General features: G+C 44.5%; 26 non-coding genes across 26 annotated transcripts; all 26 read right to left on the bottom strand.

Moving 5' to 3' along the window:
* Positions 1-2156: 2156 nt before the first annotated feature.
* Positions 2157-2275, bottom strand: LOC130394122 (5S ribosomal RNA). The gene has a single exon (XR_008897311.1). It is a non-coding gene; the product is annotated as a 5S ribosomal RNA (ribosomal RNA).
* A 529-nt stretch (positions 2276-2804) lies between these two features.
* On the bottom strand, positions 2805-2923 carry LOC130401190 (5S ribosomal RNA). The gene has a single exon (XR_008903654.1). It is a non-coding gene; the product is annotated as a 5S ribosomal RNA (ribosomal RNA).
* A 2127-nt stretch (positions 2924-5050) lies between these two features.
* Positions 5051-5170, bottom strand: LOC130395198 (5S ribosomal RNA). The gene has a single exon (XR_008898282.1). It is a non-coding gene; the product is annotated as a 5S ribosomal RNA (ribosomal RNA).
* A 529-nt stretch (positions 5171-5699) lies between these two features.
* On the bottom strand, positions 5700-5818 carry LOC130398032 (5S ribosomal RNA). The gene has a single exon (XR_008900619.1). It is a non-coding gene; the product is annotated as a 5S ribosomal RNA (ribosomal RNA).
* Positions 5819-6347: 529 nt separating this feature from the next.
* LOC130395535 (5S ribosomal RNA) lies at positions 6348-6466 on the bottom strand. Its single transcript, XR_008898583.1, has one exon. It is a non-coding gene; the product is annotated as a 5S ribosomal RNA (ribosomal RNA).
* A 1734-nt stretch (positions 6467-8200) lies between these two features.
* LOC130395852 (5S ribosomal RNA) lies at positions 8201-8318 on the bottom strand. The gene has a single exon (XR_008898857.1). It is a non-coding gene; the product is annotated as a 5S ribosomal RNA (ribosomal RNA).
* A 529-nt stretch (positions 8319-8847) lies between these two features.
* On the bottom strand, positions 8848-8966 carry LOC130398030 (5S ribosomal RNA). The gene has a single exon (XR_008900617.1). It is a non-coding gene; the product is annotated as a 5S ribosomal RNA (ribosomal RNA).
* Positions 8967-9495: 529 nt separating this feature from the next.
* LOC130399215 (5S ribosomal RNA) lies at positions 9496-9614 on the bottom strand. The gene has a single exon (XR_008901739.1). It is a non-coding gene; the product is annotated as a 5S ribosomal RNA (ribosomal RNA).
* Positions 9615-10143: 529 nt separating this feature from the next.
* Positions 10144-10262, bottom strand: LOC130398029 (5S ribosomal RNA). Its single transcript, XR_008900616.1, has one exon. It is a non-coding gene; the product is annotated as a 5S ribosomal RNA (ribosomal RNA).
* A 529-nt stretch (positions 10263-10791) lies between these two features.
* Positions 10792-10910, bottom strand: LOC130398028 (5S ribosomal RNA). Its single transcript, XR_008900615.1, has one exon. It is a non-coding gene; the product is annotated as a 5S ribosomal RNA (ribosomal RNA).
* Positions 10911-11439: 529 nt separating this feature from the next.
* On the bottom strand, positions 11440-11558 carry LOC130400804 (5S ribosomal RNA). Its single transcript, XR_008903277.1, has one exon. It is a non-coding gene; the product is annotated as a 5S ribosomal RNA (ribosomal RNA).
* Positions 11559-14198: 2640 nt separating this feature from the next.
* Positions 14199-14317, bottom strand: LOC130398027 (5S ribosomal RNA). Its single transcript, XR_008900614.1, has one exon. It is a non-coding gene; the product is annotated as a 5S ribosomal RNA (ribosomal RNA).
* A 519-nt stretch (positions 14318-14836) lies between these two features.
* LOC130398026 (5S ribosomal RNA) lies at positions 14837-14955 on the bottom strand. The gene has a single exon (XR_008900613.1). It is a non-coding gene; the product is annotated as a 5S ribosomal RNA (ribosomal RNA).
* Positions 14956-15474: 519 nt separating this feature from the next.
* LOC130398024 (5S ribosomal RNA) lies at positions 15475-15593 on the bottom strand. Its single transcript, XR_008900612.1, has one exon. It is a non-coding gene; the product is annotated as a 5S ribosomal RNA (ribosomal RNA).
* A 529-nt stretch (positions 15594-16122) lies between these two features.
* On the bottom strand, positions 16123-16241 carry LOC130398023 (5S ribosomal RNA). Its single transcript, XR_008900611.1, has one exon. It is a non-coding gene; the product is annotated as a 5S ribosomal RNA (ribosomal RNA).
* Positions 16242-16766: 525 nt separating this feature from the next.
* Positions 16767-16885, bottom strand: LOC130398022 (5S ribosomal RNA). The gene has a single exon (XR_008900610.1). It is a non-coding gene; the product is annotated as a 5S ribosomal RNA (ribosomal RNA).
* Positions 16886-17404: 519 nt separating this feature from the next.
* On the bottom strand, positions 17405-17523 carry LOC130398021 (5S ribosomal RNA). The gene has a single exon (XR_008900609.1). It is a non-coding gene; the product is annotated as a 5S ribosomal RNA (ribosomal RNA).
* A 529-nt stretch (positions 17524-18052) lies between these two features.
* LOC130398020 (5S ribosomal RNA) lies at positions 18053-18171 on the bottom strand. Its single transcript, XR_008900608.1, has one exon. It is a non-coding gene; the product is annotated as a 5S ribosomal RNA (ribosomal RNA).
* Positions 18172-18700: 529 nt separating this feature from the next.
* LOC130398018 (5S ribosomal RNA) lies at positions 18701-18819 on the bottom strand. The gene has a single exon (XR_008900606.1). It is a non-coding gene; the product is annotated as a 5S ribosomal RNA (ribosomal RNA).
* Positions 18820-19348: 529 nt separating this feature from the next.
* LOC130398017 (5S ribosomal RNA) lies at positions 19349-19467 on the bottom strand. The gene has a single exon (XR_008900605.1). It is a non-coding gene; the product is annotated as a 5S ribosomal RNA (ribosomal RNA).
* Positions 19468-19996: 529 nt separating this feature from the next.
* LOC130398016 (5S ribosomal RNA) lies at positions 19997-20115 on the bottom strand. Its single transcript, XR_008900604.1, has one exon. It is a non-coding gene; the product is annotated as a 5S ribosomal RNA (ribosomal RNA).
* Positions 20116-20634: 519 nt separating this feature from the next.
* Positions 20635-20753, bottom strand: LOC130398015 (5S ribosomal RNA). Its single transcript, XR_008900603.1, has one exon. It is a non-coding gene; the product is annotated as a 5S ribosomal RNA (ribosomal RNA).
* Positions 20754-21282: 529 nt separating this feature from the next.
* On the bottom strand, positions 21283-21401 carry LOC130398014 (5S ribosomal RNA). The gene has a single exon (XR_008900602.1). It is a non-coding gene; the product is annotated as a 5S ribosomal RNA (ribosomal RNA).
* Positions 21402-21920: 519 nt separating this feature from the next.
* LOC130398013 (5S ribosomal RNA) lies at positions 21921-22039 on the bottom strand. The gene has a single exon (XR_008900601.1). It is a non-coding gene; the product is annotated as a 5S ribosomal RNA (ribosomal RNA).
* A 529-nt stretch (positions 22040-22568) lies between these two features.
* LOC130398012 (5S ribosomal RNA) lies at positions 22569-22687 on the bottom strand. The gene has a single exon (XR_008900600.1). It is a non-coding gene; the product is annotated as a 5S ribosomal RNA (ribosomal RNA).
* Positions 22688-23205: 518 nt separating this feature from the next.
* On the bottom strand, positions 23206-23324 carry LOC130401048 (5S ribosomal RNA). The gene has a single exon (XR_008903510.1). It is a non-coding gene; the product is annotated as a 5S ribosomal RNA (ribosomal RNA).
* Positions 23325-23620: the final 296 nt, after the last annotated feature.

The following is a 23620-nucleotide window of genomic DNA, read 5'->3' as shown; positions in this document are numbered from 1 at the left end:
CCACGGTAGGCCACGGAGTCAATGAGCTCGAGTTGAAAAATAAAAAGCTTACAGCACCTGGTAGTCCCAGGCGGTCTCCCATCCAAGTACTAACCAGGGCCCCGTTTCCCGAAAGCGTCGTTAGCCTAAGTGGATCGTGAAGTGCGTCGAAAGGGCATCGTAGAGTTTTCACCGCGTTTCCCGAAAGCATCGTGGGGAACGAACGTCTTGAAAACGCTCGTAGCTAACGAGTACTCCAGGGGTGCTCGTAGGTACTCGTAGGACGCTAAGAGCATCGTCAGCTATAGCCTCAGTGGCGACACCATCGGACATTCCGTCTATTGGATGCGTTTTATTAAAAACTAAGAACATAAAGGCGCAATGCGTTTTAATAAAACGCATCCAATAGACGGAATGTCCGTGCGTTTTATTAAAACGCATTGCGCCTTTATGTTCTTAGTTTGGTAATTAATAAAGACTATTAATTAATTTATTAATAAAGATGTTCAAGTGGCCAAAATAAAACGGGACAGTCCAGAAAATGTTTGCGCAGGCAGGGCACTCAAAATGTGTGAGAGAAAGTGGGGGGATTTGTGCAGACTGACATGGCTACTCATAAAACGTAGCATAAAATAATGTAAAAAATAAATTAAATTAAACAAATTAAAAAAATAAAAAATAACGAAATAAAAGAAATTAAAAAAAATAAGAAAATAAATCAATAAAAAAAATTATAAAAAACAAGCAAAGGAGCAGGCAAAAGGCTGGGATATGGTGGGGATTGGTCACGTTGACGGGAATGTTTAGTGACATGAGGGAGGGTGGAGGGGGTTAAAAAAAAGTCTCAATCACTATTCGACGCGCATGAAAACCAGCCGCGTAGTTATGAGGGAGGCCGTCCTCACACCGATCTTCCTCATCGTCATCGTCCTCAACGTCCTCCGGTTCTAGCAATGCCACCCCAGCCTTAGCTGCAATGTTGAGCAACATAGCCGTCACACATATCACGGCGCATGACTTGGCCGGAGGAAAACTGGAGCCCTCCGCCTGACTTGTGAAGGCATCTAAAGAGCAACTTCCACCTCCCGATCGTGCACTCAACGATGCACCGGGCAAGACGGTGGGCTTCGTTGTATTCCTCATCATGGACGTCTCCCGGGTTATTCACAGGTGTGAAGAGGAATTATTTAAGGGGGGAAAATGCCGTGAAACGCACAGTGCATTCAGGATTAGGACTGATATATGTCGGTTTAAGCCTAATCAATTGTGTTTTAATGTCTTTAGCATTCATATAATTGCAGTCTATTTTTTTCGTAGGCTACTCTGCTGTTGTCCTTGATGGGGATATATTTTAACCCTTTTTAACACAATTTTCCTGCGACATTCCTGCGTCTCCCCCTCCTACGGAGCCCATTTCAGCACCGTGTCAGTAGACAGTTACAATCCTACGACGTCGTGAGTGCAGCGAATGCGCGTTCACGTTAAGAGGAGTTTCGGGAAACGCTCCAAAGAAATTGACGATGGATCGCAAGATCCATCGTGAGATGATCGTACGAGCGTGGATCCATCGTTATCGGGAAACGGGGCCCAGGCCCGACCCTGCTTAGCTTCCGAGTTCAGACGAGATCGGGCGTGTTCAGGGTGGTATGGCCGTAGGCAATTAGTGAAGGCGCAAAACCAGGTTTTATACAGTAGCACATAAGGAGTGAGAAGCTGCTGAGGCTCGACGTCACACTTTTACAAAAACAATCATTAGTTAGATATAAACGGCAGTAATTGATTCAGTAGGACTCCTTATCCATGTAAACGATCATTGTGACATCTGAATTCATTAATTATCTGAAATACACTGCGTGTGCGTGTGATGTTAATTGTTTGAACCAAGGTTAACGGTTAAAGTGTCAGAGAATGGGTGGTGATTTTTTGACGTCCTCCCATGATCTGAAGTGAGCGTGCGTGTTTGTGTTGGTGAAAGTTTAAGAAATGTACAACTGTCGGTTCAGCTCTCTGGTGCTCCCTGCTGGCAGTATCACTATACTGTCCTCATGTTTCACAAAAACAGTTTTGAGAGACGTTGTCAGTTTTTGTATGTTGCTTAAATCCTCCAAAGCGGTTGGCAGTAAACATCAGGTCACGGTACGCCACGGAGTCAATGAGCTCGAGTTGAAAAAGAAAAATGCTTACAGCACCTGGTATTCCCAGGCGGTCTCCCATCCAAGTACTAACCATGCCCGACCCTGCTTAGCTTCCGAGATCAGACGAGATCGGGCGTGTTAAGGGTGGTATGGCCGTAAGCAATTAGTGCAGGCGCAAAACCAGGTTTTATACAGTAGCACATAAGGAGTGAGAAAGCTGCTGAGGCTCGACGTTACACTTTTACAAAAACAATCATTAGTTAGATATAAACGGCAGTAATTGATTCAGTAGGACTCCTTATCCATGTAAACGATCATTGTGACATCTGAATTCATTAATTATCTGAAATACACTGCGTGTGCGTGTGATGTTAAATGTTTGAACCAAGGTTAACGGTTAAAGTGTCAGAGAATGGGTGGTGATTTTTTGACGTCCTCCCATGATCTGAAGTGAGCGTGCGTGTTTGTGTTGGTGAAAGTTTAAGAAATGTACAACTGTCGGTTCAGCTCTCTGGTGCTCCCTGCTGGCAGTATCACTATACTGTCCTCATGTTTCACAAAAATAGTTTTGAGAGACGTTGTCAGTTTTTGTATGTTGCTTAAATCCTCCAAAGCGGTTGGCAGTAAACATCAGGTCACGGTACGCCACCGTAGGCCACGGAGTCAATGAGCTCGAGTTGAAAAAGAAAAAGCTTACAGCACCTGGTATTCCCAGGCGGTCTCCCATCCAAGTACTAACCAGGCCCGACCCTGCTTAGCTTCCGAGATCAGACGAGATCGGGCATGTTCAGGGTGGTATGGCCATAATCAATTAGTGCAGGCGCAAAACCAGGTTTTATACAGTAGCACATAAGGAGTGAGAAAGCTGCTGAGGCTCGACGTTACACTTTTACAAAAACAATCATTAGTTAGATATAAACGGCAGTAATTGATTCAGTAGGACTCCTTATCCATGTAAACGATCATTGTGACATCTGAATTCATTAATTATCTGAAATACACTGCGTGTGCGTGTGATGTTAAATGTTTGAACCAAGGTTAACGGTTAAAGTGTCAGAGAATGGGTGGTGATTTTTTGACGTCCTCCCATGATCTGGGCCCCGTTTCCCGATAACGATGGATCCACGCTCGTACGATCATTCTCACGATGGATCTTGCGATCCATCGTCAATTTCTTTGGAGCGTTTCCCGAAACTCCTCTTAACGTGAACGCGCATTCGCTGCACTCACGACGTCGTAGGATTGTAACTGTCTACTGACACGGTGCTGAAATGGGCTCCGTAGGAGGGGGAGACGCAGGAATGTCGCAGGAAAATTGTGTTAAAAAGGGTTAAAATATATCCCCATCAAGGACAACAGCAGAGTAGCCTACGAAAAAAATAGACTGCAATTATATGAATGCTAAAGACATTAAAACACAATTGATTAGGCTGAAACCGACATATATCAGTCCTAATCCTGAATGCACTGTGCGTTTCACGGCATTTGCCCCCCTGAAATAATTCCATATGACAAAAAATTAAAAATAGCTTGTGTGACAACTACATTTATCTTAATGGGCTGATTTCTGAAACATGCTTTGCGCAGCAAAGAGAGCCGACTTAATCTGATTCCGCATAAGGGTTTCCTGATTGATAATTTGATTGGCTATGAAGCCCCTCCGGAAATAGGGTAAGGTATGTATTGATGAGGAATACAACGAAGCCCACCGTCTGGCCCGGTGCATCGTTGAGCGCACGATCGGGAGGTGGAAGTTGCGCTTTAGATGCCTTCACAGGTCAGGCGGAGGGCTCCAGTTTTCGCCGGCCAAGTCATGCGCCGTGATATGTGTGACGGCTATGTTGCACAACATTGCAGCTAAGGCTGGGGTGGCATTGCTTGAACCGGAGGACGCTGAGGACGATGACGACGAGGAAGATCGGTGTGAGGACGGCCTCCCTCATAACTACGCGGCTGGTTTTCATGCGCGTCGAAGAGTGATTGAGACTTTTTTTTAACCCCCTCCACCCTCCCACATGTCACTAAACATTCCCGTCAACGTGACCAATCCCCACCATATCCCAGCCTTTTGCCTGCTCCTTTGCTTGTTTTTTATAATTTATTCTATTTTTTATTTTTTACATTATTTTATGCTACGTTTTATGAGTAGCCTATGTCAGTCTGCACAAATCCCCCCACTTTCTCTCACACATTTTGAGTGCCCTGCCTGCGCAAACATTTTCTGGACTGTTTTATTTTGGCCATTTTAACATCTTTATTAATAAATTAATTAATAATCTTTATTAATTACCAAACTAAGAACATAAAGGCGCAATGCGTTTTAATAAAACGCATCCAATAGACGGAATGTCCGATGGTGTCGCCACTGAGGCTATAGCTGACGATGCTCTTAGCGTCCTACGAGTACCTACGAGCACCCCTGGAGTACTCGTTAGCTACGAGCGTTTTCAAGACGTTCGTTCCCCACGATGCTTTCGGGAAACGCGGTGAAAACTCTACGATGCCCTTTCGACGCACTTCACGATCCACTTAGGCTAACGACGCTTTCGGGAAACGGGGCCCTGAAGTGAGCGTGCGTGTTTGTGTTGGTGAAAGTTTAAGAGATATACAACTGTCGTTTCAGCTCTCTGGTGCTCCCTGCTGGCAGTATCACTATACTGTCCTCATGTTTCACAAAAATAGTTTTGAGAGACGTTGTCAGTTTTTGTATGTTGCTTAAATCCTCCAAAGCGGTTGGCAGTAAACATCAGGTCACGGTACGCCACGGTAGGCCACGGAGGCAATGAGCTCGAGTTGAGAAAGAAAAGCTTACAGCACCTGGTATTCCCAGGCGGTCTCCCATCCAAGTACTAACCAGGCCCGACCCTGCTTAGCTACCGTGATCAGACGAGATCGGGCGTGTTTTTTTTTTTTTTCCTTTTGGTGACACCCGTCACTACTTACAGCAACCTGGGCTTCTGAGGAGGTCTCCCATCCAAGTACTAACCAGGCCCGACCCTGCTTAGCTTCCGTGTTCAGACGAGATCGGGCGTGTTCAGGGTGGTATGGCCGTAAGCAATTAGTGCAGGCGCAAAACCAGGTTTTATACAGTAGCACATAAGGAGTGAGAAAGCTGCTGAGGCTCGACGTTACACTCTTACAAAAACAATCATTAGTTAGATATAAACGGCAGTAATTGATTCAGTAGGACTCCTTATCCATGTAAACGATCATTGTGACATCTGAATTCATTAATTATCTGAAATACACTGCGTGTGCGTGTGATGTTAAATGTTTGAACCAAGGTTAACGGTTAAAGTGTCAGAGAATGGGTGGTGATTTTTTGACGTCCTCCCATGATCTGAAGTGAGCGTGCGTGTTTGTGTTGGTGAAAGTTTAAGAAATGTACAACTGTCGTTTCAGCTCTCTGGTGCTCCCTGCTGGCAGTATCACTATACTGTCCTCATGTTTCACAAAAATAGTTTTGAGAGACGTTGTCAGGTTTTGTATGTTGCTTAAATCCTCCAAAGCGGTTGGCAGTAAACATCAGGTCACGGTACGCCACGGTAGGCCACGGAGTCAATGAGCTCGAGTTGAAAAAGAAAAAGCTTACAGCACCTGGTATTCCCAGGCGGTCTCCCATCCAAGTACTAACCAGGCCCGACCCTGCTTAGCTTCCGAGATCAGACGAGATCGGGCGTGTTCAGGGTGGTATGGCCGTAAGCAATTAGTGCAGGCGCAAAACCAGGTTTTATACAGTAGCACATAAGGAGTGAGAAAGCTGCTGAGGCTCGACGTTACACTCTTACAAAAACAATCATTAGTTAGATATAAACGGCAGTAATTGATTCAGTAGGACTCCTTATCCATGTAAACGATCATTGTGACATCAGAATTCATTAATTATCTGAAATACACTGCGTGTGCGTGTGATGTTAAATGTTTGAACCAAGGTTAACGGTTAAAGTGTCAGAGAATGGGTGGTGATTTTTTGACGTCCTCCCATGATCTGAAGTGAGCGTGCGTGTTTGTGTTGGTGAAAGTTTAAGAAATGTACAACTGTCGGTTCAGCTCTCTGGTGCTCCCTGCTGGCAGTATCACTATACTGTCCTCATGTTTCACAAAAATAGTTTTGAGAGACGTTGTCAGTTTTTGTATGTTGCTTAAATCCTCCAAAGCGGTTGGCAGTAAACATCAGGTCACGGTACGCCACGGTAGGCCACGGAGTCAATGAGCTCGAGTTGAAAAAGAAAAAGCTTACAGCACCTGGTATTCCCAGGCGGTCTCCCTTCCAAGTACTAACCAGGCCCGACCCTGCTTAGCTTCTGAGATCAGACGAGATCTGGCATGTTCAGGGTCGTATGGCCGTAAGCAATTAGTGCAGGCGCAAAACCAGGTTTTATACAGTAGCACATAAGGAGTGAGAAAGCTGCTGAGGCTTGACGTTACACTTTTACAAAAACAATCATTAGTTAGATATAAACGGCAGTAATTGATTCAGTAGGACTCCTTATCCATGTAAACGATCATTGTGACATCTGAATTCATTAATTATCTGAAATACACTGCGTGTGCGTGTGATGTTAAATGTTTGAACCAAGGTTAACGGTTAAAGTGTCAGAGAATGGGTGGTGATTTTTTGACGTCCTCCCATGATCTGAAGTGAGCGTGCGTGTTTGTGTTGGTGAAAGTTTAAGAAATGTACAACTGTCGGTTCAGCTCTCTGGTGCTCCCTGCTGGCAGTATCACTATACTGTCCTCATGTTTCACAAAAATAGTTTTGAGAGACGTTGTCAGTTTTTGTATGTTGCTTAAATCCTCCAAAGCGGTTGGCAGTAAACATCAGGTCACGGTACGCCACGGTAGGCCACGGAGTCAATGAGCTCGAGTTGAAAAAGAAAAAGCTTACAGCACCTGGGCCCTGTACCACGAAGCTCGCTTAGAGGGTTAGCGAGGTATGTTGAGCTCCAAGCCTGGGTTAGTTGTACCACGAAAGTCGATCTCTTTTAGCGTCGCTGTATCACCATGGTGACTTATGCTCGCAACCAAACCTGGTCGGGAGCAGTTTTTTTCGGCTTAGTCTAGCCGGAGATCGGCTACTTAAATCGGCGTGCGCAGCTTCCTAGCCCCTCCTCTGACAATGGCGTCACCATTTGTGGGTGTTCCCGTGGACCCCGGCGCACTTCTCCGGAGACAAGGGTTTTACGGGACAGAACCGATCCCTTGGCATTGTCTGACGATATTCAGATTTCAGACTTTATTGTCATTGTGCAAACAACGAAATTGGGGTTCTTCATGAGAGATACAGATTCTCATCAGAGGGTGTTCGTTATTTGATCGTCCTTTTGGACCTTATGTAGACAATGATTACTGTTGCGCATTGTGTCTCCGTGACAGTGTGCTAGAGTGGAGGTAGCGCGTCAGTCTTGAGTTTCTGCGTGGGGGGGTCGACTCCCAAGTGATGCAAATTTATGTGAAGCTTAAAAAGTCCTAATTCTCATGCATATGGAATACTTATTCACTAAAGCTTATGGAATTATATTTTTGTGCTTATTTCGAACTTGAACCCATATTTTCAATGCCGTGCTGGCACCACATCTATGGGGGTAAAATGCATGATGATAGACCGGCGAAATTGAACCCCGGTCGCTGGCTTTCAGGTCTTATACCAATCTATTACGCTAGAGCCGCTACCTCTCGGCAGTCGAAAACATGCCATACATTTCTTAAATTGGGTGTATTTAAAGTGAATTCCCTAAATGATAGAATAAGGCAGGATGGACGTTGCTTATGCATTTTTAAATCATCATCATTCTATTTGGATTAATGGCGAACAATTCTGCATTTGGCATAGTTATTTTACAGACAATATGCAGAATATTTTCACTTCTACGCATATAGACTGCTTGATCTATCGTAAAGGTGAGAAAAATGACGCAAAAAACGCCCCTTTCACGTGAACGCGCACTGAACCTAAAGGGGAAAACCTGGTTCAACTAATTTAATCTAAAGTGAGCTTCGTGGTACCATTTAACTCTGATTGCGAGTTGCGGCTCTGTCGAGCCAGGTTTTCCCAAGAAAGCCTGGGTATGTTCAGCGAGCTTCGTGGTATAGGGCACTGGTATTCCCAGGCGGTCTCCCATCCAAGTACTAACCAGGCCCGACCCTGCTTAGCTTCCGAGTTCAGACGAGATCGGGCGTGTTCAGGGTGGTATGGCCGTAAGCAAATAGTGCAGGCGCAAAACCAGGTTTTATACAGTAGCACATAAGGAGTGAGAAAGCTGCTGAGGCTCGACGTTACACTTTTACAAAAACAATCATTAGTTAGATATAAACGGCAGTAATTGATTCAGTAGGACTCCTTATCCATGTAAACGATCATTGTGACATCTGAATTCATTAATTATCTGAAATACACTGCGTGTGCGTGTGATGTTAAATGTTTGAACCAAGGTTAACGGTTAAAGTGTCAGAGAATGGGTGGGGATTTTTTGACGTCCTCCCATGATCTGAAGTGAGCGTGCGTGTTTGTGTTGGTGAAAGTTTAAGAAATTTACAACTGTCGGTTCAGCTCTCTGGTGCTCCCTGCTGGCAGTATCACTATACTGTCCTCATGTTTCACAAAAATAGTTTTGAGAGACGTTGTCAGTTTTTGTATGTTGCTTAAATCCTCCAAAGCGGTTGGCAGTAAACATCAGGTCACGGTACGCCACGGTAGGCCACGGAGTCAATGAGCTCGAGTTGAAAAAGAAAAAGCTTACAGCACCTGGTATTCCCAGGCGGTCTCCCATCCAAGTACTAACCAGGCCCGACCCTGCTTAGCTTCCGAGATCAGACGAGATCGGGCGTGTTCAGGGTGGTATGGCCGTAAGCAATTAGTGCAGGCGCAAAACCAGGTTTTATACAGTAGCACATAAGGAGTGAGAAAGCTGCTGAGGCTCGACGTTACACTTTTACAAAAACAATCATTAGTTAGATATAAACGGCAGTAATTGATTCAGTAGGACTCCTTATCCATGTAAACGATCATTGTGACATCTGAATTCATTAATTATCTGAAATACACTGCGTGTGCGTGTGATGTTAAATGTTTGAACCAAGGTTAACGGTTAAAGTGTCAGAGAATGGGTGGTGATTTTTTGACGTCCTCCCATGATCTGAAGTGAGCGTGCGTGTTTGTGTTGGTGAAAGTTTAAGAAATGTACAACTGTCGGTTCAGCTCTCTGGTGCTCCCTGCTGGCAGTATCACTATACTGTCCTCATGTTTCACAAAAATAGTTTTGAGAGACGTTGTCAGTTTTTGTATGTTGCTTAAATCCTCCAAAGCGGTTGGCAGTAAACATCAGGTCACGGTACGCCACGGTAGGCCACGGAGTCAATGAGCTCGAGTTGAAAAAGAAAAAGCTTACAGCACCTGGTATTCCCAGGCGGTCTCCCATCCAAGTACTAACCAGGCCCGACCCTGCTTAGCTTCCGAGTTCAGACGAGATCGGGCGTGTTCAGGGTGGTATGGCCGTAAGCAATTAGTGCAGGCGCAAAACCAGGTTTTATACAGTAGCACATAAGGAGTGAGAAAGCTGCTGAGGCTCGACGTTACACTTTTACAAAAACAATCATTAGTTAGATATAAACGGCAGTAATTGATTCAGTAGGACTCCTTATCCATGTAAACGATCATTGTGACATCTGAATTCATTAATTATCTGAAATACACTGCGTGTGCGTGTGATGTTAAATGTTTGAACCAAGGTTAACGGTTAAAGTGTCAGAGAATGGGTGGTGATTTTTTGACGTCCTCCCATGATCTGAAGTGAGCGTGCGTGTTTGTGTTGGTGAAAGTTTAAGAAATGTACAACTGTCGGTTCAGCTCTCTGGTGCTCCCTGCTGGCAGTATCACTATACTGTCCTCATGTTTCACAAAAATAGTTTTGAGAGACGTTGTCAGTTTTTGTATGTTGCTTAAATCCTCCAAAGCGGTTGGCAGTAAACATCAGGTCACGGTACGCCACGTTAGGCCACGGAGTCAATGAGCTCGAGTTGAAAAAGAAAAAGCTTACAGCACCTGGTATTCCCAGGCGGTCTCCCATCCAAGTACTAACCAGGCCCGACCCTGCTTAGCTTCCGAGATCAGACGAGATCGGGCGTGTTCAGGGTGGTATGGCCGTAAGCAATTAGTGCAGGCGCAAAACCAGGTTTTATACAGTAGCACATAAGGAGTGAGAAAGCTGCTGAGGCTCGACGTTACACTTTTACAAAAACAATCATTAGTTAGATATAAACGGCAGTAATTGATTCAGTAGGACTCCTTATCCATGTAAACGATCATTGTGACATCTGAATTCATTAATTATCTGAAATACACTGCGTGTGCGTGTGATGTTAAATGTTTGAACCAAGGTTAACGGTTAAAGTGTCAGAGAATGGGTGGTGATTTTTTGACGTCCTCCCATGATCTGAAGTGAGCGTGCGTGTTTGTGTTGGTGAAAGTTTAAGAAATGTACAACTGTCGGTTCAGCTCTCTGGTGCTCCCTGCTGGCAGTATCACTATACTGTCCTCATGTTTCACAAAAATAGTTTTGAGAGACGTTGTCAGTTTTTGTATGTTGCTTAAATCCTCCAAAGCGGTTGGCAGTAAACATCAGGTCACGGTACGCCACGGTAGGCCACGGAGTCAATGAGCTCGAGTTGAAAAAGAAAAAGCTTACAGCACCTGGTATTCCCAGGCGGTCTCCCATCCAAGTACTAACCAGGCCCGACCCTGCTTAGCTTCCGAGATCAGACGAGATCGGGCGTGTTCAGGGTGGTATGGCCGTAAGCAATTAGTGCAGGCGCAAAACCAGGTTTTATACAGTAGCACATAAGGAGTGAGAAAGCTGCTGAGGCTCGACGTTACACTTTTACAAAAACAATCATTAGTTAGATATAAACGGCAGTAATTGATTCAGTAGGACTCCTTATCCATGTAAACGATCATTGTGACATCTGAATTCATTAATTATCTGAAATACACTGCGTGTGCGTGTGATGTTAAATGTTTGAACCAAGGTTAACGGTTAAAGTGTCAGAGAATGGGTGGTGATTTTTTGACGTCCTCCCATGATCTGAAGTGAGCGTGCGTGTTTGTGTTGGTGAAAGTTTAAGAAATGTACAACTGTCGGTTCAGCTCTCTGGTGCTCCCTGCTGGCAGTATCACTATACTGTCCTCATGTTTCACAAAAATAGTTTTGAGAGACGTTGTCAGTTTTTGTATGTTGCTTAAATCCTCCAAAGCGGTTGGCAGTAAACATCAGGTCACGGTACGCCACGGTAGGCCACGGAGTCAATGAGCTCGAGTTGAAAAAGAAAAAGCTTACAGCACCTGGTATTCCCAGGCTGTCTCCCATCCAAGTACTAACCAGGCCCGACCCTGCTTAGCTTCCGAGTTCAGACGAGATCGGGCGTGTTCAGGGTGGTATGGCCGTAAGCAATAGTGCAGGCGCAAAACCAGGTTTTATACAGTAGCACATAAGGAGTGAGAAAGCTGCTGAGGCTCGACGTTACACTTTTACAAAAACAATCATTAGTTAGATATAAACGGCAGTAATTGATTCAGTAGGACTCCTTATCCATGTAAACGATCATTGTGACATCTGAATTCATTAATTATCTGAAATACACTGCGTGTGCGTGTGATGTTAAATGTTTGAACCAAGGTTAACGGTTAAAGTGTCAGAGAATGGGTGGGGATTTTTTGACGTCCTCCCATGATCTGAAGTGAGCGTGCGTGTTTGTGTTGGTGAAAGTTTAAGAAATGTACAACTGTCGGTTCAGCTCTCTGGTGCTCCCTGCTGGCAGTATCACTATACTGTCCTCATGTTTCACAAAAATAGTTTTGAGAGACGTTGTCAGTTTTTATATGTTGCTTAAATCCTCCAAAGCGGTTGGCAGTAAACATCAGGTCACGGTACGCCACGGTAGGCCACGGAGTCAATGAGCTCGAGTTGAAAAAGAAAAAGCTTACAGCACCTGGTATTCCCAGGCGGTCTCCCATCCAAGTACTAACCAGGGCCCCGTTTCCCGAAAGCGTCGTTAGCCTAAGTGGATCGTGAAGTGCGTCGAAAGGGCATCGTAGAGTTTTCACCGCGTTTCCCGAAAGCATCGTGGGGAACGAACGTCTTGAAAACGCTCGTAGCTAACGAGTACTCCAGGGGTGCTCGTAGGTACTCGTAGGACGCTAAGAGCATCGTCAGCTATAGCCTCAGTGGCGACACCATCGGACATTCCGTCTATTGGATGCGTTTTATTAAAAACTAAGAACATAAAGGCGCAATGCGTTTTAATAAAACGCATCCAATAGACGGAATGTCCGTGCGTTTTATTAAAACGCATTGCGCCTTTATGTTCTTAGTTTGGTAATTAATAAAGACTATTAATTAATTTATTAATAAAGATGTTCAAATGGCCAAAATAAAACGGGACAGTCCAGAAAATGTTTGCGCAGGCAGGGCACTCAAAATGTGTGAGAGAAAGTGGGGGGATTTGTGCAGACTGACATGGCTACTCATAAAACGTAGCATAAAATAATGTAAAAAATAAATTAAATTAAACAAATTAAAAAAAATAAAAAATAACGAAATAAAAGAAATTAAAAAAAATAAGAAAATAAATAAATAAAAAAAATTATAAAAAACAAGCAAAGGAGCAGGCAAAAGGCTGGGATATGGTGGGGATTGGTCACGTTGACGGGAATGTTTAGTGACATGAGGGAGGGTGGAGGGGGTTAAAAAAAAGTCTCAATCACTATTCGACGCGCATGAAAACCAGCCGCGTAGTTATGAGGGAGGCCGTCCTCACACCGATCTTCCTCATCGTCATCGTCCTCAACGTCCTCCGGTTCTAGCAATGCCACCCCAGCCTTAGCTGCAATGTTGTGCAACATAGCCGTCACACATATCACGGCGCATGACTTGGCCGGAGAAAACTGGAGCCCTCCGCCTGACTTGTGAAGGCATCTAAAGAGCAACTTCCACCTCCCGATCGTGCACTCAACGATGCACCGGGCAAGACGGTGGGCTTCGTTGTATTCCTCATCATGGACGTCTCCCGGGTTATTCACAGGTGTGAAGAGGAATTATTTAAGGGGGGAAAATGCCGTGAAACGCACAGTGCATTCAGGATTAGGACTGATATATGTCGGTTTAAGCCTAATCAATTGTGTTTTAATGTCTTTAGCATTCATATAATTGCAGTCTATTTTTTTCGTAGGCTACTCTGCTGTTGTCCTTGATGGGGATATATTTTAACCCTTTTTAACACAATTTTCCTGCGACATTCCTGCGTCTCCCCCTCCTACGGAGCCCATTTCAGCACCGTGTCAGTAGACAGTTACAATCCTACGACGTCGTGAGTGCAGCGAATGCGCGTTCACGTTAAGAGGAGTTTCGGGAAACGCTCCAAAGAAATTGACGATGGATCGCAAGATCCATCGTGAGAATGATCGTACGAGCGTAGATCCATCGTTATCGGGAAACGGGGCCCAGGCCCGACCCTGCTTAGCTTCCGAGTTCAGACGAGATCGGGCGTGTTCAGGGTGGTATGGCCGTAGGCAATTAGTGAAGGCGCAAAACCAGGTTTTATACAGTAGCACATAAGGAGTGAGAAAGCTGCTGAGGCTCGACGTTACACTCTTACAAAAACAATCATTAGTTAGATATAAACGGCAGTAATTGATTCAGTAGGACTCCTTATCCATGTAAACGATCATTGTGACATCTGAATTCATTAATTATCTGAAATACACTGCGTGTGCGTGTGATGTTAAATGTTTGAACCAAGGTTAACGGTTAAAGTGTCAGAGAATGGGTGGTGATTTTTTGACGTCCTCCCATGATCTGAAGTGAGCGTGCGTGTTTGTGTTGGTGAAAGTTTAAGAAATGTACAACTGTCGGTTCAGCTCTCTGGTGCTCCCTGCTGGCAGTATCACTATACTGTCCTCATGTTTCACAAAAATAGTTTTGAGAGACGTTGTCAGTTTTTGTATGTTGCTTAAATCCTCCAAAGCGGTTGGCAGTAAACATCAGGTCACGGTACGCCACGGAGTCAATGAGCTCGAGTTGAAAAAGAAAAAGCTTACAGCACCTGGTATTCCCAGGCGGTCTCCCATCCAAGTACTAACCAGGCCCGACCCTGCTTAGCTTCCGAGATCAGACGAGATCGGGCGTGTTCAGGGTGGTATGGCCGTAAGCAATTAGTGCAGGCGCAAAACCAGGTTTTATACAGTAGCACATAAGGAGTGAGAAAGCTGCTGAGGCTCGACGTTACACTCTTACAAAAACAATCATTAGTTAGATATAAACGGCAGTAATTGATTCAGTAGGACTCCTTATCCATGTAAACGATCATTGTGACATCTGAATTCATTAATTATCTGAAATACACTGCGTGTGCGTGTGATGTTAAATGTTTGAACCAAGGTTAACGGTTAAAGTGTCAGAGAATGGGTGGTGATTTTTTGACGTCCTCCCATGATCTGAAGTGAGCGTGCGTGTTTGTGTTGGTGAAAGTTTAAGAAATGTACAACTGTCGGTTCAGCTCTCTGGTGCTCCCTGCTGGCAGTATCACTATACTGTCCTCATGTTTCACAAAAATAGTTTTGAGAGACGTTGTCAGTTTTTGTATGTTGCTTAAATCCTCCAAAGCGGTTGGCAGTAAACATCAGGTCACGGTACGCCACGGAGTCAATGAGCTCGAGTTGAAAAAGAAAAAGCTTACAGCACCTGGTATTCCCAGGCGGTCTCCCATCCAAGTACTAACCAGGCCCGACCCTGCTTAGCTTCCGAGATCAGACGAGATCGGGCGTGTTCAGGGTGGTATGGCCGTAAGCAATTAGTGCAGGCGCAAAACCAGGTTTTATACAGTAGCACATAAGGAGTGAGAAAGCTGCTGAGGCTCGACGTTACACTTTTACAAAAACAATCATTAGTTAGATATAAACGGCAGTAATTGATTCAGTAGGACTCCTTATCCATGTAAACGATCATTGTGACATCTGAATTCATTAATTATCTGAAATACACTGCGTGTGCGTGTGATGTTAAATGTTTGAACCAAGGTTAACGGTTAAAGTGTCAGAGAATGGGTGGTGATTTTTTGACGTCCTCCCATGATCTGAAGTGAGCGTGCGTGTTTGTGTTGGTGAAAGTTTAAGAAATGTACAACTGTCGGTTCAGCTCTCTGGTGCTCCCTGCTGGCAGTATCACTATACTGTCCTCATGTTTCACAAAAATAGTTTTGAGAGACGTTGTCAGTTTTTGTATGTTGCTTAAATCCTCCAAAGCGGTTGGCAGTAAACATCAGGTCACGGTACGCCACGGAGTCAATGAGCTCGAGTTGAAAAAGAAAAAGCTTACAGCACCTGGTATTCCCAGGCGGTCTCCCATCCAAGTACTAACCAGGCCCGACCCTGCTTAGCTTCCGAGATCAGACGAGATCGGGCGTGTTCAGGGTGGTATGGCCGTAAGCAATTAGTGCAGGCGCAAAACCAGGTTTTATACAGTAGCACATAAGGAGTGAGAAAGCTGCTGAGGCTCGACGTTACACTCTTACAAAAACAATCATTAGTTAGATATAAACGGCAGTAATTGATTCAGTAGGACTCCTTATCCATGTAAACGATCATTGTGACATCTGAATTCATTAATTATCTGAAATACACTGCGTGTGCGTGTGATGTTAAATGTTTGAACCAAGGTTAACGGTTAAAGTGTCAGAGAATGGGTGGTGATTTTTTGACGTCCTCCCATGATCTGAAGTGAGCGTGCGTGTTTGTGTTGGTGAAAGTTTAAGAAATGTACAACTGTCGGTTCAGCTCTCTGGTGCTCCCTGCTGGCAGTATCACTATACTGTCCTCATGTTTCACAAAAATAGTTTTGAGAGACGTTGTCAGTTTTTGTATGTTGCTTAAATCCTCCAAAGCGGTTGGCAGTAAACATCAGGTCACGGTACGCCACGTTAGGCCACGGAGTCAATGAGCTCGAGTTGAAAAAGAAAAAGCTTACAGCACCTGGTATTCCCAGGCGGTCTCCCATCCAAGTACTAACCAGGCCCGACCCTGCTTAGCTTCCGAGATCAGACGAGATCGGGCGTGTTCAGGGTGGTATGGCCGTAAGCAATTAGTGCAGGCGCAAAACCAGGTTTTATACAGTAGCACATAAGGAGTGAGAAAGCTGCTGAGGCTCGACGTTACACTCTTACAAAAACAATCATTAGTTAGATATAAACGGCAGTAATTGATTCAGTAGGACTCCTTATCCATGTAAACGATCATTGTGACATCTGAATTCATTAATTATCTGAAATACACTGCGTGTGCGTGTGATGTTAAATGTTTGAACCAAGGTTAACGGTTAAAGTGTCAGAGAATGGGTGGTGATTTTTTGACGTCCTCCCATGATCTGAAGTGAGCGTGCGTGTTTGTGTTGGTGAAAGTTTAAGAAATGTACAACTGTCGGTTCAGCTCTCTGGTGCTCCCTGCTGGCAGTATCACTATACTGTCCTCATGTTTCACAAAAATAGTTTTGAGAGACGTTGTCAGTTTTTGTATGTTGCTTAAATCCTCCAAAGCGGTTGGCAGTAAACATCAGGTCACGGTACGCCACGGGCACGGAGTCAATGAGCTCGAGTTGAAAAAGAAAAAGCTTACAGCACCTGGTATTCCCAGGCGGTCTCCCATCCAAGTACTAACCAGGCCCGACCCTGCTTAGCTTCCGAGATCAGACGAGATCGGGCGTGTTCAGGGTGGTATGGCCGTAAGCAATTAGTGCAGGCGCAAAACCAGGTTTTATACAGTAGCACATAAGGAGTGAGAAAGCTGCTGAGGCTCGACGTTACACTTTTACAAAAACAATCATTAGTTAGATATAAACGGCAGTAATTGATTCAGTAGGACTCCTTATCCATGTAAACGATCATTGTGACATCTGAATTCATTAATTATCTGAAATACACTGCGTGTGCGTGTGATGTTAAATGTTTGAACCAAGGTTAACGGTTAAAGTGTCAGAGAATGGGTGGTGATTTTTTGACGTCCTCCCATGATCTGAAGTGAGCGTGCGTGTTTGTGTTGGTGAAAGTTTAAGAAATGTACAACTGTCGGTTCAGCTCTCTGGTGCTCCCTGCTGGCAGTATCACTATACTGTCCTCATGTTTCACAAAAATAGTTTTGAGAGACGTTGTCAGTTTTTGTATGTTGCTTAAATCCTCCAAAGCGGTTGGCAGTAAACATCAGGTCACGGTACGCCACGGAGTCAATGAGCTCGAGTTGAAAAAGAAAAAGCTTACAGCACCTGGTATTCCCAGGCGGTCTCCCATCCAAGTACTAACCAGGCCCGACCCTGCTTAGCTTCCGAGATCAGACGAGATCGGGCGTGTTCAGGGTGGTATGGCCGTAAGCAATTAGTGCAGGCGCAAAACCAGGTTTTATACAGTAGCACATAAGGAGTGAGAAAGCTGCTGAGGCTCGACGTTACACTCTTACAAAAACAATCATTAGTTAGATATAAACGGCAGTAATTGATTCAGTAGGACTCCTTATCCATGTAAACGATCATTGTGACATCTGAATTCATTAATTATCTGAAATACACTGCGTGTGCGTGTGATGTTAAATGTTTGAACCAAGGTTAACGGTTAAAGTGTCAGAGAATGGGTGGTGATTTTTTGACGTCCTCCCATGATCTGAAGTGAGCGTGCGTGTTTGTGTTGGTGAAAGTTTAAGAAATGTACAACTGTCGGTTCAGCTCTCTGGTGCTCCCTGCTGGCAGTATCACTATACTGTCCTCATGTTTCACAAAAATAGTTTTGAGAGACGTTGTCAGTTTTTGTATGTTGCTTAAATCCTCCAAAGCGGTTGGCAGTAAACATCAGGTCACGGTACGCCACGGTAGGCCACGGAGTCAATGAGCTCGAGTTGAAAAAGAAAAAGCTTACAGCACCTGGTATTCCCAGGCGGTCTCCCATCCAAGTACTAACCAGGCCCGACCCTGCTTAGCTTCCGAGATCAGACGAGATCGGGCGTGTTCAGGGTGGTATGGCCGTAAGCAATTAGTGCAGGCGCAAAACCAGGTTTTATACAGTAGCACATAAGGAGTGAGAAAGCTGCTGAGGCTCGACGTTACACTTTTACAAAAACAATCATTAGTTAGATATAAACGGCAGTAATTGATTCAGTAGGACTCCTTATCCATGTAAACGATCATTGTGACATCTGAATTCATTAATTATCTGAAATACACTGCGTGTGCGTGTGATGTTAAATGTTTGAACCAAGGTTAACGGTTAAAGTGTCAGAGAATGGGTGGTGATTTTTTGACGTCCTCCCATGATCTGAAGTGAGCGTGCGTGTTTGTGTTGGTGAAAGTTTAAGAAATGTACAACTGTCGGTTCAGCTCTCTGGTGCTCCCTGCTGGCAGTATCACTATACTGTCCTCATGTTTCACAAAAATAGTTTTGAGAGACGTTGTCAGTTTTTGTATGTTGCTTAAATCCTCCAAAGCGGTTGGCAGTAAACATCAGGTCACGGTACGCCACGGTAGGCCACGGAGTCAATGAGCTCGAGTTGAAAAAGAAAAAGCTTACAGCACCTGGTATTCCCAGGCGGTCTCCCATCCAAGTACTAACCAGGCCCGACCCTGCTTAGCTTCCGAGATCAGACGAGATCGGGCGTGTTCAGGGTGGTATGGCCGTAAGCAATTAGTGCAGGCGCAAAACCAGGTTTTATACAGTAGCACATAAGGAGTGAGAAAGCTGCTGAGGCTCGACGTTACACTTTTACAAAAACAATCATTAGTTAGATATAAACGGCAGTAATTGATTCAGTAGGACTCCTTATCCATGTAAACGATCATTGTGACATCTGAATTCATTAATTATCTGAAATACACTGCGTGTGCGTGTGATGTTAAATGTTTGAACCAAGGTTAACGGTTAAAGTGTCAGAGAATGGGTGGTGATTTTTTGACGTCCTCCCATGATCTGAAGTGAGCGTGCGTGTTTGTGTTGGTGAAAGTTTAAGAAATGTACAACTGTCGGTTCAGCTCTCTGGTGCTCCCTGCTGGCAGTATCACTATACTGTCCTCATGTTTCACAAAAATAGTTTTGAGAGACGTTGTCAGTTTTTGTATGTTGCTTAAATCCTCCAAAGCGGTTGGCAGTAAACATCAGGTCACGGTACGCCACGGTAGGCCACGGAGTCAATGAGCTCGAGTTGAAAAAGAAAAAGCTTACAGCACCTGGTATTCCCAGGCGGTCTCCCATCCAAGTACTAACCAGGCCCGACCCTGCTTAGCTTCCGAGATCAGACGAGATCGGGCGTGTTCAGGGTGGTATGGCCGTAAGCAATTAGTGCAGGCGCAAAACCAGGTTTTATACAGTAGCACATAAGGAGTGAGAAAGCTGCTGAGGCTCGACGTTACACTTTTACAAAAACAATCATTAGTTAGATATAAACGGCAGTAATTGATTCAGTAGGACTCCTTATCCATGTAAACGATCATTGTGACATCTGAATTCATTAATTATCTGAAATACACTGCGTGTGCGTGTGATGTTAAATGTTTGAACCAAGGTTAACGGTTAAAGTGTCAGAGAATGGGTGGTGATTTTTTGACGTCCTCCCATGATCTGAAGTGAGCGTGCGTGTTTGTGTTGGTGAAAGTTTAAGAAATGTACAACTGTCGGTTCAGCTCTCTGGTGCTCCCTGCTGGCAGTATCACTATACTGTCCTCATGTTTCACAAAAATAGTTTTGAGAGACGTTGTCAGTTTTTGTATGTTGCTTAAATCCTCCAAAGCGGTTGGCAGTAAACATCAGGTCACGGTACGCCACGGTAGGCCACGGAGGCAATGAGCTCGAGTTGAAAAAGAAAAAGCTTACAGCACCTGGTATTCCCAGGCGGTCTCCCATCCAAGTACTAACCAGGCCCGACCCTGCTTAGCTTCCGAGATCAGACGAGATCGGGCGTGTTCAGGGTGGTATGGCCGTAAGCAATTAGTGCAGGCGCAAAACCAGGTTTTATACAGTAGCACATAAGGAGTGAGAAAGCTGCTGAGGCTCGACGTTACACTTTTACAAAAACAATCATTAGTTAGATATAAACGGCAGTAATTGATTCAGTAGGACTCCTTATCCATGTAAACGATCATTGTGACATCTGAATTCATTAATTATCTGAAATACACTGCGTGTGCGTGTGATGTTAAATGTTTGAACCAAGGTTAACGGTTAAAGTGTCAGAGAATGGGTGGTGATTTTTTGACGTCCTCCCATGATCTGAAGTGAGCGTGCGTGTTTGTGTTGGTGAAAGTTTAAGAAATGTACAACTGTCGGTTCAGCTCTCTGGTGCTCCCTGCTGGCAGTATCACTATACTGTCCTCATGTTTCACAAAAATAGTTTTGAGAGACGTTGTCAGTTTTTGTATGTTGCTTAAATCCTCCAAAGCGGTTGGCAGTAAACATCAGGTCACGGTACGCCACGGAGTCAATGAGCTCGAGTTGAAAAAGAAAAAGCTTACAGCACCTGGTATTCCCAGGCGGTCTCCCATCCAAGTACTAACCAGGCCCGACCCTGCTTAGCTTCCGAGATCAGACGAGATCGGGCGTGTTCAGGGTGGTATGGCCGTAAGCAATTAGTGCAGGCGCAAAACCAGGTTTTATACAGTAGCACATAAGGAGTGAGAAAGCTGCTGAGGCTCGACGTTACACTCTTACAAAAACAATCATTAGTTAGATATAAACGGCAGTAATTGATTCAGTAGGACTCCTTATCCATGTAAACGATCATTGTGACATCTGAATTCATTAATTATCTGAAATACACTGCGTGTGCGTGTGATGTTAAATGTTTGAACCAAGGTTAACGGTTAAAGTGTCAGAGAATGGGTGGTGATTTTTTGACGTCCTCCCATGATCTGAAGTGAGCGTGCGTGTTTGTGTTGGTGAAAGTTTAAGAAATGTACAACTGTCGGTTCAGCTCTCTGGTGCTCCCTGCTGGCAGTATCACTATACTGTCCTCATGTTTCACAAAAATAGTTTTGAGAGACGTTGTCAGTTTTTGTATGTTGCTTAAATCCTCCAAAGCGGTTGGCAGTAAACATCAGGTCACGGTACGCCACGGTAGGCCACGGAGTCAATGAGCTCGAGTTGAAAAAGAAAAAGCTTACAGCACCTGGTATTCCCAGGCGGTCTCCCATCCAAGTACTAACCAGGCCCGACCCTGCTTAGCTTCCGAGATCAGACGAGATCGGGCGTGTTCAGGGTGGTATGGCCGTAAGCAATTAGTGCAGGCGCAAAACCAGGTTTTATACAGTAGCACATAAGGAGTGAGAAAGCTGCTGAGGCTCGACGTTACACTTTTACAAAAACAATCATTAGTTAGATATAAACGGCAGTAATTGATTCAGTAGGACTCCTTATCCATGTAAACGATCATTGTGACATCTGAATTCATTAATTATCTGAAATACACTGCGTGTGCGTGTGATGTTAAATGTTTGAACCAAGGTTAACGGTTAAAGTGTCAGAGAATGGGTGGTGATTTTTTGACGTCCTCCCATGATCTGAAGTGAGCGTGCGTGTTTGTGTTGGTGAAAGTTTAAGAAATGTACAACTGTCGGTTCAGCTCTCTGGTGCTCCCTGCTGGCAGTATCACTATACTGTCCTCATGTTTCACAAAAATAGTTTTGAGAGACGTTGTCAGTTTTTGTATGTTGCTTAAATCCTCCAAAGCGGTTGGCAGTAAACATCAGGTCACGGTACGCCACGGAGTCAATGAGCTCGAGTTGAAAAAGAAAAAGCTTACAGCACCTGGTATTCCCAGGCGGTCTCCCATCCAAGTACTAACCAGGCCCGACCCTGCTTAGCTTCCGAGATCAGACGAGATCGGGCGTGTTCAGGGTGGTATGGCCGTAAGCAATTAGTGCAGGCGCAAAACCAGGTTTTATACAGTAGCACATAAGGAGTGAGAAAGCTGCTGAGGCTCGACGTTACACTCTTACAAAAACAATCATTAGTTAGATATAAACGGCAGTAATTGATTCAGTAGGACTCCTTATCCATGTAAACGATCATTGTGACATCTGAATTCATTAATTATCTGAAATACACTGCGTGTGCGTGTGATGTTAAATGTTTGAACCAAGGTTAACGGTTAAAGTGTCAGAGAATGGGTGGTGATTTTTTGACGTCCTCCCATGATCTGAAGTGAGCGTGCGTGTTTGTGTTGGTGAAAGTTTAAGAAATGTACAACTGTCGGTTCAGCTCTCTGGTGCTCCCTGCTGGCAGTATCACTATACTGTCCTCATGTTTCACAAAAATAGTTTTGAGAGACGTTGTCAGTTTTTGTATGTTGCTTAAATCCTCCAAAGCGGTTGGCAGTAAACATCAGGTCACGGTACGCCACGTTAGGCCACGGAGTCAATGAGCTCGAGTTGAAAAAGAAAAAGCTTACAGCACCTGGTATTCCCAGGCGGTCTCCCATCCAAGTACTAACCAGGCCCGACCCTGCTTAGCTTCCGAGATCAGACGAGATCGGGCGTGTTCAGGGTGGTATGGCCGTAAGCAATAGTGCAGGCGCAAAACCAGGTTTTATACAGTAGCACATAAGGAGTGAGAAAGCTGCTGAGGCTCGACGTTACACTTTTACAAAAACAATCATTAGTTAGATATAAACGGCAGTAATTGATTCAGTAGGACTCCTTATCCATGTAAACGATCATTGTGACATCTGAATTCATTAATTATCTGAAATACACTGCGTGTGCGTGTGATGTTAAATGTTTGAACCAAGGTTAACGGTTAAAGTGTCAGAGAATGGGTGGTGATTTTTTGACGTCCTCCCATGATCTGAAGTGAGCGTGCGTGTTTGTGTTGGTGAAAGTTTAAGAAATGTACAACTGTCGGTTCAGCTCTCTGGTGCTCCCTGCTGGCAGTATCACTATACTGTCCTCATGTTTCACAAAAATAGTTTTGAGAGACGTTGTCAGTTTTTGTATGTTGCTTAAATCCTCCAAAGCGGTTGGCAGTAAACATCAGGTCACGGTACGCCACGGAGTCAATGAGCTCGAGTTGAAAAAGAAAAAGCTTACAGCACCTGGTATTCCCAGGCGGTCTCCCATCCAAGTACTAACCAGGCCCGACCCTGCTTATCTCCCGAGTACAGACGAGATCGGGCGTGTTCAGGGTGGTATGGCCGTAAGCAATTAGTGCAGGCGCAAAACCAGGTTTTATACAGTAGCACATAAGGAGTGAGAAAGCTGCTGAGGCTCGACGTTACACTTTTACAAAAACAATCATTAGTTAGATATAAACGGCAGTAATTGATTCAGTAGGACTCCTTATCCATGTAAACGATCATTGTGACATCTGAATTCATTAATTATCTGAAATACACTGCGTGTGCGTGTGATGTTAAATGTTTGAACCAAGGTTAACGGTTAAAGTGTCAGAGAATGGGTGGTGATTTTTTGACGTCCTCCCATGATCTGAAGTGAGCG

This window comes from Gadus chalcogrammus, chromosome 12 (assembly GCF_026213295.1).
Source record: "Gadus chalcogrammus isolate NIFS_2021 chromosome 12, NIFS_Gcha_1.0, whole genome shotgun sequence".
Taxonomy (NCBI): Eukaryota; Metazoa; Chordata; class Actinopteri; order Gadiformes; family Gadidae; genus Gadus; species Gadus chalcogrammus.
The sequence above is the reverse complement of the archived record's forward strand: the minus strand, read 5'-3'. Positions and strand labels throughout refer to the sequence as shown.